We start from the raw sequence: 7,500 nt of genomic DNA on the forward strand, positions 1-7,500 counted from the left end.
TTCAATTCTTATGGTGGTTTTAGCCCATTTGATTGCCCTTTTCTATCACAGCAGCTAACAAATCTTGCTGCTGTGTTTGCACATTGCTGTACCTCACCCAGCAGATATGGTAGCCTTTCGACATTGGTCAAGTCCTCAAAGTCTCCCTGGATGTTGGTGATCAGTGGGAAGTATGTGTCCCTGATGTCCTTGTACAGCTGGCAGGTAGTTAAGAAGTGCAGCTCTGTTTCCACCTGGTTTTGTGTGCAGTGGGTGCACAGTCTGTCTGGTCTGGGGAGCCAGGTCTGCCTGTGGCGGCCTTTCTCGATGGCCAGGTTGTGTTCACTGAGTCTGTACATAGTCAAGGACTTCCTTAGCTTTGGGTCTGTCACAGTACTCAGGTATTCTGCCACTGTGTATTTTCTGTTTAGGGCCAAATAGCATTCCAATTTGCTCTGGTTTTTGGTTGATTCTTGCCAATGTGTCAGGTAGTTTTCTTTTTGTTTTCTTATAATTTGGTTTAGTCTAATAGGTGGCTCTGCTTGTGACTGTGAGAGTCCCAGAACTAGCTGGCTGAGGGGGCATCTCCCTAGAGTCTCTCTGTGGGTAAGGGCTTTGTTGTGGAGCGTGTCAGGGTGACTTTCTTTTAGGTGGTTGTAAAATGTAAACGCTCTCTTTTGAATTTTTATAATTAGTGGGTATCGTCCTAATTCTGCTCTGCATGCGTTATTTGGTGTTTTGCGTTGGATACGAAGAATGGATTTGCAGAACTCTGCATGCAGAGTCTCAATTTGGTGTTTGTCCCATTTTGCTAAATCTTGGTTGGCAGGTGGACCCCAGACCTCGCAACCATAGAGGGAAATGGGTTCTATAACGGAGTCCAATAATTTGAGCCAGATTTGAATAGGGATGTCTAACTTGATGTTCCTTTTGATGGCGTAAAAAGCCCTCCTTGCCTTATCTCTCAGGTCGTTCACAGCTTTGTTGAAGCTACCTGTGGTGCTGATGTTTAGGCCGAGGTAGGTATAATTCTTTGTATGTTCTAGGGCAATTGTATCTAGGAAGAATTTGAATTTGTGGTGCTGGAGGCTGGATCTTTTTTGGAAAATCATAATTTTCGTCTTAGTGAGATTCACTGTCAAGGCCCAGGTCTGGGAGAATTGGTATAGAAGGTTGAGGTGCTGTTGTAGCCTTCTTTGGTTGGGGACAGCAGCACCAGGTCATCAGCAAACAGTAGACATTTGACTTCTGTGTCTACTAGGGGGATGCCAGGTGCTGCAGACTGCTCTAATGTTTTTGCCAAACTGTTGATATAGATGTTGAAGAGGGTTGGACTCAAGCTGCATCCCTGTCTAACCCCCCGGCTTTGGGAAAAGAAGTCTGTGTGGTTTTTGCCAATCTTAACAGCACACTTGTTGTTAGTGTACATTGACTATATGATGTCGTAGGTTTTTCCTCCAACACCATTTTCCAACAGTGTGAATAGCAGACCCTTGTGCCAAATTGAATCAAAGGCTTTTTTGAAATCTACGAAGCAGGCGAATAGTTTGCTTTTGTTTTTGTTTATTTGGTTGTCAATTAGGGTGCTGAGGGTGAATATATGGTCTGTTGTACGTGTTGTGTATTTCTTATTGGTTATGAATCAAAGAACAGATATTGAGTTTAAGACAATTTAATTAGAGTTACAGGCAGATATATACATTACGTCTGTTCCCCGTGGACCTGGGCTGGAAAGAGAACGCTCTCTCTCTCTCTCCCCGTTTCGTTCCAGAGGGGAGGGGCCAGCGTGTATGTGTGTCTTTGCCCAACCCCCAGAGGTCCCTGTTGGTCATCTGGTTGCCATAGAACCCTCATTGTTAGAGGGCATCATGTCCTTGCATGCCCTGGTATGTGTGTGTGTTTAAAATATACTACATATTCATACATAGATCATACATACTACAGAAATATACGACACATCCCCCCTCGGACCACCCAGAGGGTGTTCCGAAACTAAACTACCATAAAACAAAAACAAAAACACAAAACCCCACAAAACATCCCAAAAAAAAAAAAAATTTTTTTTTTTAAATAAAATAAAAAATTAAAAAATAAACAACAACAGACAGAAAAACTACACCAACACACAACACAAGAAGCACAATAACACAGACCAACCCAGGACCAGTATTAGGAACCAAAGATATCATAAACAAAAAATAGAAAACAACCAATAATAAAAAGAATCTTGAAAATAACAATCACAATTAAACTAAACACAGTTCATCATGCACAAATCAATACAGAAACTTCCAACGACCGATGTTTTCTTTGTCCTTGAAGCGTCAGGGTCAGAGGTTACTAGCACTTGTACCCAGTTGGAGAACAGCCTTTACCGCTGTCTCAGATTGATAACACTTTCATAGTCAGGAGCTTCCATTTTCGTTGCGCTAGGAACAGAACCTCTCTCCTAGCTTTGTATAACCACCACATCACTTCTCAACTGACCTCAATCACACGATATAGAAACAAACAAACAATACACAAATAATGACATTCAGTTATCATAACACATAATTCTCCAACAGTAAGCATAGGACAAAGGGAATGCATTAATGCATAGATCTTCACCTCAGGTGAGGACTAGTCTTCTGAAAAGTTCATTAACGTGGACTGAGTGACTGATTTTCCAAAAACAGTCAATGAGGCCCTGTCTCCTAAGAAAGTCAAAAATCATGTCTGCTATAATAGGTGCTCCTATCTTAGCAAAATAAGTTTCCCATGCCCCTAAGACCGTTTCCAGCCATGCTATCATCTGCTGTCCATTCCCGTCGTTCCCTTTGATCTGCTGCTTCACTACCCTATTCATAGTCTTTAATCTTTTCCTAACTGGTCGTCGTCCGTCAGTGTCATTGAGGTTCAGGCAGCCGCCTGGTCCCCTCCCACGCTGATTAAGGTCTGGGGAGTCGCCCTCAGCATCATCTGAAGCATGATGCAGGCACTCGCCAGCATCCCCAGTAGCACAGGTGTCCAGGCTTTGGACACTCCCAGGCTGGACCTCCAGACTGTCAACACTCTCTGCTTCGTTGGTTTCTGGTTCATTGGCATCTGGACAGCTTTCCACTGTCCCCTCGGTTTCAGGCACTGCCGGTAATGTCACTGGCTGTAACACTGGCATTGCCACTGGCTCTGGCAACACCACAGCATCTCCTCGTAGCTCCTCCTTCTCAGGTTCTCTGGGGACCTCGGCACCTGTTGGCACAACATCCTGCCTACTCTGTACATCCACCCCCCTGTCCACCACCCGTGGCCCTATTGGGGTAGGGATATGCCCAGACACCACTGGTGTACCCACTCTGATGTTGTTTCTCCAACAGACCCCACATTGACCCAAAGCATGGTCAATCTGTTCCATCAAATATGGACTCCAAAACCCATATTCCTTGGTGATCTTGCGTCTTACCTCCCCCCTAGCCACATGTGCTAATCCATGAGCTTCCCGTATTAACATGCCTATTAAATCTGAGGGTGCTACAACCAACCCCTCATGATTCCTCCATAGACCTGTGTCATCCTGACTTGCCCCCCTTGCTAGCCAAACGCTCTTGTCTAACGTAGTTACTCTACTCTGTAACATCAATAAATCCTCAAGTGTGACCATGCCCTGTAATTGCTTTTCATGTGTGACCAGAAGACCTTTACCTGCCTTGTCTGCTCCTGTAATGGCTTTGGCTGCATCCTCTGCAGCCCTGTTACCTTGTGTGACATGTGATGAGTCAGACCTGTGTGTGGCACACTTCACTATGGCTAATTCCTTTGGCTTCATCATGGCTTGTAACAGCTTCATGATCTGTGCGTGATGCTGTATAGGCGTACCATCAGTTCTCTTAAAACCCCGCCCCCTCCATACAGCTCCATTAAAATGACAAACATTATGTGCATAGGCAGAGTCGGTGTACACTGTCACTCTCCGTCCGGTTCCCAAGTTGCATGCTTCCGTGAGGGCAATCAATTCAGCCAACTGAGCCGAGCAAGGCTGAGGAACTGCCTCAGCCTGCTCTACAATAAACTTTGAATTCTGTGCTTTAACTAAGGAATACCCAGCGCACAACGTTTCTCCTACCCCGTAACAAGACCCATCAACCCAATATTCTATATCAGCTCCCTTTAAAGGCAAAGCTTGTAGGTCTGTTCTATGCTTAATCACTCTGGCTGTCGATGGAATCTGAACACCGGATGGCACCGTCACCTGACAGCCGTCAGGTGTGCATTTTACTGTACAGTTCAATTGGCATAGAGCATCTCTCCCTAGCAGCCCTGTTGGCGTGTGTTCTGACACAAATGTTGACAGAGTTGCTCTCTGTCCCTTGTACTCTAAGTCTACAAGCTCAGTTGTAGGAATCAGCTGTTTAATTCCCTCAAATCCGATTGTCTTCACATATTCTCTAGACATAGGAAGGTGTGTGGCGCCTTCAGGCTTCTTTGTCACCACCAGCTGGCACCTCCCACTCGGATCTTCCGGGCACCCCTATAGGCCAGCTGCTGGGCCTCCGTAAGGGTTCATCACTCCTGGAGCAGGTGTAGTAGGGGGCCAATATCCTCCTCCTTGGCTCCCCCCTGCGCCCCCCTGGGGCCTGTTGCAGCAGGTACAGGCTAGATGTCCATTCTGGTCGCATTGGCAACATGGTTCTAGCATCTCCTTCCCTGCTGCTGTCCATCCCCCTGGTGGTGGTCCTTGGCCAGCCTGTGTGTACATCTGGTATGGAACCGCTTGCACCCCTGGTGGTCCTTGTGGGTATGGATACCCCCCTTGTGGCCCCTGTGGGTAGGACTGGTAAGTAGCAGGATACCCCCCTTGTGGCCCCTCTGAGTAGGACTGGTAAGTAGCAGTCTGCACTCCAGGTGGCTGTTGCTGTGGGGCTAAAGCCTGCACTCCCTCTATGTTCCTCTCGCTTTCAGTCAATTGCACATGAGTCAATATTCTGAGTGATTCTTCGTCTTCTGCCTTCTGTATCTGAATATTCTTTCGATATAACTCAACTTGATGAGCTACGTGGTCTATATAAACAGCTTTGTTCATGTGTCGTAACCCTACCACTTCTGCTAGCTTATCCTTAACTGGGGTAGGAAGCCCTTCTTGTATTTTTTCCCTGATTATGGATTGTTCTAAGGGGTTATCTTCAGCGCCTTTCCCTGTCACACTTCTCCATTGACAGTGCACACGGGCAACATAACCCCTGGGATTCTCATCCCCCCCCAGTGGCTTCACAATGATATTGTCTGGGTGAATGTGAGTAGGGTAGGTCTCTCTGATTGCTTTCCACAGCCTGCCTCTGTTTGCTGCGAAGAGCTCTGGATCATAAACTGATGTATTGATATATCTATGAAGTCCTGCCTTCATCAATATTTCCTGCATTGTATCCAATCCTGCAATAAAAGCTAAGAGTCTTTTCAGGTCTCCCATTGCGGCCTGCGTTCCTGTCAGTATCACGTCGACCTCTCGCGTCCACGAATGTCCTCCCTCCTCCAGAACTGGGAGTTTCTCGATCACTTCAGACAAATCTGTATGATGCCACGGATGATATTCCATCTTGTTACCCCGAATCAGCACTGGACAGTTCTTTAATGTATTTGATGACATTCGGTGACAATCTCCCTCTTTCTCCCTTTCTCGTTGCTCCTTCAGCCATCTGTGGTGTCTTTCTTCCTCTCTTTCCGCTTTCTCCGGGCGTCTTCTCCCACCTTTCCTTTCGGCTGTGGCTATCATCTTCCTGACCTGCGCGTTGTAGCCTCCATCTGCATTGTCGTCATCACTTGAGTCTTCACTGCCATCTTCGCTGTCATCTTCCTCGTCACTCCTGTCGTCCCCTTTTCCCCTTGGCTCCTTCTTCTTCTTCTGGGAATGGTCCTCCAGTGCCTTAGCATATGGAGGGGGACTGGAGACAGGACACAGGTCTGGGGATGAAATGTTCAATTTCTGTTCCAGTGTTCTGGCCAATTCTTTTTTCTTTTCCGGTTCCATCTGAGCTATTTTCTGTCCCTCTACCTTAAATAGATCTAAAATAGCTAACTCTAACTTGCGTTTCTCTGATCTAATCTTTCCTCTTTGATGTGCTTTGTGCCCATTGATAAGTATTTCCAATGTTGCAATTATTTGTAAATTAAGGCTGCCCTCTTTCGGCCACGGCTGTTCAATGTATGCCCAACGGCTATTCCATTTCGTAGACATTTTGCTAATTTCCCTAACAAGAGGATTCATTTTTTCCACTACAGCCATAGGGGATAACGTAGCCAACATTCCACGATGTTCACTAATATCTTTTAACAGCTTCGTTGAATTCGACCCCATTCTACTTGTTCAATATGCTGACAATATTCTATATTAGATAAGGTGTACGCTTCTTACAACCCACCTTCCTATTGTCTTGTTTGCTAAACAAATGCTAGTCCAATATAACTGTATTAACCATCCCCACAAAACCCTGCAACTCAGAATAACAGATTTGCCTCTTGTGTATGTCAGTGCAGTATTAACTTAAATCTAATATCTGTGTAAGTACGTTATACTTAAATGTGTTTCCTAATTGTTTATGAATATGTGTCACTTAATTACTCATTCAATACTAATTACAGTTCTGGTCAACACAATTATTAAACTACAAAGGCTGGTCAACACACTTATCAAATCACAAAGGCTGGTCACACCCTAAGCATTCACTGATCCACAAAAACCTTCTACTGCTTAATTATCAATACAATCTATTCTGCTATTCCTAATCAAAAGCTGTGAAAAAGAACTTAACTTGAAATAAAAAGATGTAAAACACGAATATTAATTACAACCTGTAAAGAAATCGACTTGTCATTTGGAAGGAATAAAATGATTAATTATTAATTACAATCTGTAAAGAAATCGACTTGTTATTTGAAAGGAATGCATAATTAATTAGACTTAGTCATTGACACTTCATTGATGTAACCCTGTGAAAGAAAACGTTATCCTTAGACTATTATAAACCAATTGATCAAAGTTTTGTGAAAACAGAAAATGAAATGATCTGAATAATTAATTCAATCAATTTGTAATTAATTAAATTAATTAAAGTAATATATAACGATCATTTACAAACATCATCAATGAAGGAGGGTTGTATTTCATCAATTTACAGAGAGCCAATGTTTTAAAAATGTCTTGTCGTGTTTTGGCCAGCAGATGGAGCTGTGCTCCGGCTAACGCGCATCGATTGCGCATGCGCCAGCTCTTCCATGTAAAATGGAGGCTATGAATGTTTTAACCGTAACTCTAAACTATTTAAAATACCCCGCTGATCAATTCACTTTATCTCTATCTCTAAATTACTACACAACCTATGTGAAATGAATTTAACTTTATCTGTAAGGGATAAGTAATGAAATTAATCAAATTCAGGTTCCCTTCTAAAGGAATGTTCCACTGTGTGTCTGCGCTTTTTGCAGAGCAGGAAGAGGGAAGATCTTTATTGTTCTTGAAAGCCCACGGCCGTATTGGGGCCTGCTTAAAAC

This window comes from Nansenia antarctica (genome assembly GCF_963989245.1).
Source record: "Nansenia antarctica genome assembly, chromosome: 3".
Lineage (NCBI taxonomy): Eukaryota > Metazoa > Chordata > Actinopteri > Argentiniformes > Microstomatidae > Nansenia > Nansenia antarctica.